Genomic DNA, 9,237 nt, shown 5'->3' with positions numbered 1-9,237 from the left:
GTTTATATCATATACATGGTATAAAAAGAAAGTGCTAGAGGTTCATGCCGTTCATAATCTTTTCAGTGTGCAGAACGCTTGCTTATTTTACCCGACTACGTGACGCAGAGGAGTGGTAATGTGTTTATCAGTGTAATGTAAAATTGAAATTATTGAAAAAGCACGGTTGTCATAAATTTGACGAGAAATGATGAAACTGTTTGTAAACTAAGTTACACCTGTATCTATCAGAATATAATATGGACTTCATAATTAAGCTATTGAATGCTGACCCAACACAAAACAAATAAACTAGCTCACCGCTATTATGTAACTTATAAATACTATCAACTCCAAAAAGTTCAATCCTGTTTGACCAAAGTACATAAAGTGGGAAAAAAATCGCTTAAGATCAAAAGATATTGATTAAATGAAGCTCAAAAAGGTTAAATAAAATTATTCTGGTGTATAATTTTTAAAAATTTAACAATTATAAAATTTCTTCGGCCGCCAAGGGGGGGGGGCGAGCTGCATCCATTGATCTGACTTGAACAATTAATCCATATTTTCTACATAGGTATTTGGAAAATATTATTAAAAAATTTCGGAGTACCAACGTTCAAAATATTCCCATATACTTAAGTGATATTTGATTGCAAAAACTTTTTTTTTTACAATTTTGAATGACAATAGAAAGCGCCCTTATCAACAAATACCATACCTGCGATGTTGCTTACCAATATGTATTTAATGAAATACAAAACTTATAATTAAAAAAAAAAAAAAATTCAATGGTTAAAATATTTCTGTTTACTGCAACGTGGGTAGCTTGTTTTTCAATCAGTTTCTATACAATATAGGTACAAAAAACGACAGTACACAATTAAAATTCATTAATTTCTTTACAAAAAAACATCCACAAAAATTGTATTAAATAATAAAATCAATCGAATAGAGACGTTGGTGAATGGTGTGGGTCTGGTGGAACTATGGTTTCATACGCATATATATAGTCTTTTCAGAAATACATATACCTTAAAATTATCCATACTAATATTATAAATGCGAAAGTAACTCTGTCTGTCTGTCTGTCTGTTTCTCTTTCACGCCTTAACGGCTGAACGGATTTTGATGAAATTTGGTATGGTGATGACGCCATGGTTCTTAGGGGGTATGCAGTAGGCAGATAACTAAATTGAGTTAGTGATTTTAGTCGTTTTTGTTGGGACTTTTGCTCTTTCACGTCTAAACGGCTGAACAGATTTTGATGAATTTAGTAAGGTAATAGATGGTTACCTAAAAACGGATATAAGATCAAAATGATCACGTCATCGTACTTAGGGGGTAAGAAGTAGGCAGAAAACTGAATTGAGTTAGTGATTTTTTTATGGTTTTTGCTGGGAGTTTTGCTCTATCATGCCTAAACGGCTGAACGGATTTTGATAAAATTTAGTTAGGTGATAGATAGTAACCTAGAAAAGGATATGGAATATGGGGGGAGGGGTGAAAGTGAGAATGTTGCCCAGCAAAGCGGGTAGTTCACAGCTAGTTTTATTATATATTTGTTACATTAAATTTGAAGTTACCTGCCCGCTTCGCTGGATAGCTATAAAAACATGTCGACTGTCATGTTTATAGCCTTCACATTCTTTTTCGTCACTAGCCCATTTAATGTTGCTATATTAAAAAGTGTTTAACGTTTTTGATTTGTTATTAGAGGTTAATAAAAATATAATCTTATACTTATGTTAAATTTTACGAATCGGAAAACAGACGTTTAGTGCCAGAAATACTATCAAAAAACACTGCAAATGATTCCACATAAACTTTTACCTCCATTGTGCATCTATCCTTTTTATGTTTTGCCTGCTAAAAAGTCGAGAACATTTATTTTTTCTGTTTTTTTCTCTTATAAATTGTTTTTTAATCTGCGGACTCTAAAACGAACTTTAAAACATAAAGTATCGATCCCTAAATATACCAGATGGAGTTGATGTATTATTGAATCAGTTTGAATCCCCCACAAATTTGAAACCTTATATCTTTGATAGTCTCCTAAAAAATCTGGAAACTAAAGTTGAAAAATCACTCGCTTTCTCCCTCTCAGCAGTAACTCTTTGGAAACTAAATTACGCAATATAATTCCCGGCGGATTCCAAATCTTTTCTCTGAAACTTTAAAAGATAGAAGAAGAGGGAAATATAAGTAAATGGATGCCCAATTTCGTACCATCCAATTTTATAACAGGGTTGAAAAGAATATTAAGAATTTTCGGAAATGAATTTCATCCCTTTAATTTCTTTAATCACTTTAAGATGGGGTTCGTGTAAGCTTCACAAATCTGTTCCTGGAAAAATTCCTTGAGTAGCGGAGCACCCATACCAAGTTCATATTTTCTTCTCATTAGATGCTTTATTTGACATTCATTTCTTTATTGACATGGGATTTGTTTATGATATAGGGAGCTGGGAAGCAAGAACTCAAATCACATTCAAGTATCGAATGATTCGTTTTAATTTAGTGGGGCTGTAGAAGTGCGCAAAGCCTAAAAAATCGGTAAAAATATTTCTATATACAAAAAGATGTGGAGATGTTTGAAAGATTGCTTCTCTTAAACGCACTGCACTAATTGAAATCATCTAACAATTTCCAAACATTAAGCTTAATTTGAACTGTAGTAATTATAACATTTCGACACAAAAAAGGATTAGAGGAGCTGGAAAGTTGGAAATCCCTAAAGGCCTTTCATTCATAGTAACTCCGTACAGATTTTCAACCCTTTAGCTCAATTTGGAACGTCATATTCCCTGCAAATTTCTGAGAATGGTTCACACCTTAAACAAGAATTTCCGTTCTGACTGAATTCATCGTATTTGAACTAAGATTTGGTTTAGGACAATATATCAAGCCTCGGTTTGTCAACGTTTACCCAAGGTTTCGTCTGTTCAAGTTTCAAGGAAATATTCTGAACTTCAGATTTCAAAGGCTCCTACATTATATATTTCAGATCCTTTACATGACATTGTTGGAAATTTCTAAAAGGACTATATACACTGTTCTATCGAATTAATGCAAAACATCACTGTCTATTATTATTAAAACTCCTGAATAAAATCTGCTTACGATTTTAATTCTATTGTCTCCCGTATTTTCAAATTTACTTTTTTTGCATACAACGAAAAAAAAAAAAATCAATCAAAATATTTTTGTTAGCACCACCCTTCTTGAATTTTCACAAATGGATTAAAAAAAAATTAGTAAAGAATGTGTTTGATTTAAACCACGTTATTTGATCTCATCAATTTTAAATTAAATGAGAAAATGATTGTGTTTTTTTGTAGATACCGAACGAAGGTAGCAATGCTCACAAAGGTTCTTTTTTATATTAAGAGTTTAATAGTGGGTAATTAAACATGATTTTATGTCGAATATCTCGACAAGTAAATTCGGAGCCAGAGGAATTATTTTTTGCCAAAACAAAATTTTAAAATTTAAAAGGTGAATTTTCAAATTTTATGTAAGAAGTTAAAAGGTTTAACTTCTGGTCAAGTTCATTGAAATTTTTTTAATTATTGTCTTTAAAATAAATAAAAAATGGATTTTTTATGCTTTAAATGTAAGCATAGAAATTCGTTCGGATTTTCGTAATTTTTAAACAATTTTTCTGTTTCCTACCTAATGACAATTAATGTTTTCCAGCTATCAAATACAAGACATCTATCTTATATTTAACATTTGTATGCATAGATAAATTTAATTTTAAAATCCACATTAACATTTCCGTTTTCTTTATAATTGTAGTCAAGTATTTTCACACAGTTCGAGAACATTGCATTTTTAGAGTTGGCTGATAAATAACTAGGCGTTTAAATGGAGTTTTATATAAAAAATTTTCTCGGGAATTTAATCGTGGTCTTTTTGATGCAAAAGGCACCAATCAATAAAGCTGACAATATATTGTAAGAGTTATAGATGGAAAAGAGACAGTGCCCTTGAACTCCAGCCTAAAAATTCCAGCCCCTTACCTTGATACGTTGGAAAATAATATGAGGATTGTCGAGCTTTTTACCAGGACTGTAAAACTTTTTAACTATAATAATAGGGTGCTTTTGATAAATGTAAACTTTTCGAAGATTTCAATGAAATATAATTAAAATGTAGCTGTGGAGCTTTTTATGTTGAAAAATCTTCGAAATGGAGCACTATGTCTTTAATCGATTGAACAGTACAGCAATTTGGGAATAATTCTTTCACGGAGGGCGTTAATATAATCAATAATTTTGGTACACCATAAGAATAACGCGTAAGCGGCTCACAAAGCGATAAAGTATTTATTTGTAAATATCCATACTAATTAAATTAATACGATCATCAATCATTATAATCTAGCATTAAAACCTTATAATCTAGCTTGCAAAACATTTTCAAGTGTACCTGCAGTTTTTTTTTTTTTTAATTTTCACATCATTATGATAATGTAATGTATATTCTCAAAATTATTTTGTAAATAAATTTGGCATATTTTTAGGCATGCCAAGTTTATGAAGTGCATGATGAATGCACATTAAGTTTTTCCATCAATTAATAGCTGTTATAGTGTATAAACTGTATAAATTGTTTTTAACTTTCTACTAAGTCGCAGAAGCGAAATACTAAAAACGGTCAAAGTTCGATAAAATTCAACAGTAAGTGGGATTTGAATGTGGCTTTCGGCATTCTATTTGTTCGAGCGTCAGGAAATTTTGTGACCTAAATTGATTGATACGAAATTAATTATGCATCTTATAATTGCATTTTAAATTAACAGTAAATATATTAAATTCAAAATTCAGTAAATAGTGATGAAAATGATTCCAAACTTGTTAATCGAGGGTTTTTGGGATCGCTAAACACGAATATCGCGTCAGAATTGGTTACTAGGGAGTTTTTGGGGTCGCTGCACACGAATATCGTGATAGAATCGAGCACGAGATACCTAGTGCAGAGGAAACCCAGGGGTACCTCGGGTAACTTTGCCAAATTCCCGTTTAACTTTTTTTTAATAGATTTTCCAAAAACTGCGTACTTTTTGGAGGAAAGTTTGCTTGTTCGAGAATGTTGTTTTTTTAAATTCTTTGTATTCCACAAAAAATACTAATTTTTAATAAACATCCCTAAAGAGTAAAGTTGTTCAAACTTCCAAAAGACTATACTTGAGTGATATCATATTAGAAACAATTTTTTAGGAATAAATCAGCAACTAATATATTTTTGAATCAAATTTAAGTAATTCTAGCTAGCTAGCCTTTGGAATATTTTCTTTTCATTAAAAAGTACTAAATTTACCTACAGCTGAAAATTATTTGCAAGTTTTATCTAGAAGTACATTTTTATTTAAATAATACTGATAAGTTTTTTATCTATATGCAGGCTACAACAAAGTTTATGATATATCAATTTTATTCAATGGAATAATATAGAATTGATTTTTATACCATGTATATATGTAATATTCATCAAAGTATATTAAGATTAGTCCCAAGTTTGTAATGCTTAAAAATATTGATGCTACGAAAAAAATTTTGGTATAGGTGGTCATAAAATCACCTAGTTAGTCCATTTTCGATTGTCTGTCCGTCAGCCTGTCAACGCAATAGCTCAAAAACAAAAAAAGATATCAAGCTCAAATTTTTATAATTTTTATGAGCAACATAGGTCAATTGGGATCTTCAATCCATCTTGTAAACCGTTAGAGATAAAGCAAATGTTTAAATGTAATGCACTGTTTATACATGGTATTTCACCAATTAACTCAGTCAATTGTTTGCTTTCACTTGTTTTTCATTATTTTTTTTACGATTGGAAAAATGCAATGCGTGGACAAAAAAATTAAGCTTAAGAGTCAGCTTATCGTTAAAAAGTAAATTTGGATACTATATGTTGGTTTTCCCCGAACTTCTTCTAGTTAAGTAAGTAATTTATCTAGCTATATGATAACTCTAACACACACTATCAATTTCTAGTTCTTACTTCCGTGTATAAAGTAAAAGAAGTATTGTGACCGTTGGAAGTTCTGTAAGTATTGACTTTTCAACTAAATTATTTATGCAATATATACCAAGGTATACTAAGTTTTGTCTCAAGTTTGTAACGCTTATAAATAATGATGCTACGAACCAAATTCTTCTATCGGTGATCATAAAATCATCTGCCCGCCTGAGATCACGATAACTCAAAAACGAAAAAAGATATCCACCTCAATTTTTTTTATCGTACTCAGGACGTAAAAAGTGACTATGAGTTCGTAAATGAGTAAAATAGGCCTGTTGGGTCTTGGATCCATAGGAGCCATTTTGTAAACCGATAGAGATATAAGAAAAATTTAAATAAACTTGCAACTTTTGTTTAAATAATTGTAAAGGCGCAAATTAGGGAAAAACTTTGGTGTCCATTAACTATAAAAGAGAGGGATGAAAATTGGCAGGTAACTTCAACTAGTTCTTTTGTGAATTATTCTCGAAAACCGAATAAAAATTCTAAAAAATGACTTTAAAATTTTTTACAGTCTAATTTATTAAAAAGAATCTAAGCACTGACATGCAACACATTCTATATAGGATATTTCAACAGTTAACTCAAAACGTTTCAACAGTCAATTGTTGTTTTTTTTTTTTTTTTTTTTTTTGCCTTGTTTTTAATAATATATGTTTTTAATTAAATAACACCCAGTTTAATTCCACAAAATTTGCAATAATTGTCATAGTCAATATAGAGGTTGGGTGGCGTTTATACGATATTTGTATACACTCCTATATCTGTTATCAGTTTCATTTACAAATAGTGGCTCATAAATAGTCTTCGATTACAGACCAGTAATTTTTGTGTCTCTTCAAATATAGTTTTAAATAATATTCAGTCATTCACTAAGAACTTGTAATTAAGACAAGAAGTGTTAGTTACATTAAGACAAGAAATGTTCACTTAACTTCAATTAATTGAAAACGCCAAAAAAATGGAGGTATGCATAATTAAATTTACTTATTATTTTATAATCTAAGCAATGGTAGAATAATTACGAAAATTATTAGAATTATTATTAAACATCTGAATAATTAATATATTACGCATAAGTATGTTTAAGACCTAAACTGAAAACGAAAAAAATATACCCCGCAACTATTTCTCATAATAAATAATGTGTACCAAGTACAGTGTTAATATAGATATCTCTCTTCAACCACTAACATTCTAACTATAATCGTTTCTGTTGAACAATAAAATTGATTAACTATTTGCGTTATTAATTATTATATTTTAACAATGATCAATAATTTTGGTTTTTCTTTTTAAACTCAGAACAAATACATCAATGATCAGTTAGTTTTCTCGAATTAAAAAACTTAGTTAAAAACAGGGCCTGTTATACTCTCCAGGTTAATTATTCAAACTCCAATTAAATTTATCTCGAGTTAAAACGGCCAAAAACTTTGATGATAATCGTATTATAACGTCCTTAAAAAGTATAAAACCTTTGAATTTTCTGACACTATATCTATAGTGAGATAATAGCCTTAAGTTTGATATTGTGTTATTCCTCTACTTTTGTAAGTTAGCAATCATTAGCCATTCTTTGCAGAATCTTTGATAGATACATGTATCCTAGTTTAACTCAAATAGTAGAATATCTCAAGTTCGTTTTTTTGTGGAAAGCTCGATCATCTACAGAATTCTTCCAAGATTTGCAGGTTCTTTAGTGTATTCGGCCTTGAACCTTTGCTTCATGTCACTTATACTTCGAAATCGGAAAAAACAAAAATTATGATTTTCAATATGGAATGAGTCAAAATAGAATATAGAATTTATCATTAACAACCTCGTTCATCTGTAAATCCAGTTCATTTTCTTGTCATGTAAAATGTGACAACTTAGGTTTTGTTTTCAATTTATACTTAGGTTTTTTTCTTCAGTCGAAGACTTCATGTTATTTGGATATACTATGTTGAAGTGACAAACGCTGTGTAAATTTAAATGCGGTGTCGTTCGCTAAACAAGCCTGTTAGAAACATGTATAATTTTTCTTACAAAAACCGGTCCTCCTATTAAGCTTCTGATCTCCTTATGGTAGCATGTATATATGAAATATATCTAGGTAGATTAAGTTTAGTCCCAAGTTTGAAACGCTTAAAAATTTTGATACTACCAACAATATTTTGGTATAGGTGCTCATAAAATAACCTAATTAGTCCATTTTCAGTTATCCGTCTGTTTGACAACCCAATAACTTAAAAACGAAAAGAGATTTTTAGACCGTGCTCAGGACGTAAAAAGTGAGGCTAAACTCATAAATGAGCAGCATAGGTCAATTGAGTCTTATGTCGTATGACCCAACTTGTAAACGGCTAGAGATAGAACAAAAGTATAATAGTAAAAAATTTTGTTAGTTAAAAAATAAACGACTGTTATTTGAAACTTTTTTTTCGTAAGCATCACTACTTGTACTTTCTTTACTTACATCAACACTGTCTATACATGGTATTTCAAAAATTAACTCAGTCAATTGTTTGTTTTTACATTCACTTTTTTTAAGTTAATTAACTAACAAATAATTAATTTTGATTACAGATACTACACATAATTATATTTTTAAGTTTTATGAAACTTAATGAATGCTGTTATATTTAAGCAAAGATGTATATTTAAGCAATCTTTCACACGAACGATACTCGTATTTTCAACTGTCAGATTCAACTGCTGTCCAGATTGTGCCTGATAATACTACCGAATTATCATCAACGCTTCTAACAAGATATGATGATCCTAGTGAAATTAATTATTTAGATATCTCAAATGGTGAATTAAAAACTGTCAAATCTTTTGCATTCATTAATATAAATCAATGTTTACACTATTTAATATTAAGCAATAATAAAATATCAAACTTAGAAACTGAGGCATTCGATTCACTTAATGATTTAGCATATTTAGATTTAAGTTATAATAATATTACAGATACTAACAATAAATTTCAAAATTTAATATACTTAAATCTAAGTAATAATCATATAAGCTCTCTAAATTGTACATTAATTAATTCAAATGTTAGTAACATCGATTTATCGTATAATGATATAACTAATATCTCATTGGTAGATAATATAAGTCTACGATATTTAAATTTAACATTTAATAAATTAACTTCAGTTTTAATTGAAAAAACAAATCTTTATGAAATAAATCTTGCTAATAATCAACTACAAACAATAACTCAAAATAATTTAA

The sequence above is a fragment of the Chrysoperla carnea genome, chromosome 1 (genome assembly GCF_905475395.1).
Source record: "Chrysoperla carnea chromosome 1, inChrCarn1.1, whole genome shotgun sequence".
Classification (NCBI taxonomy): domain Eukaryota; kingdom Metazoa; phylum Arthropoda; class Insecta; order Neuroptera; family Chrysopidae; genus Chrysoperla; species Chrysoperla carnea.
The sequence above is the reverse complement of the archived record's forward strand: the minus strand, read 5'-3'. Positions refer to the sequence as shown.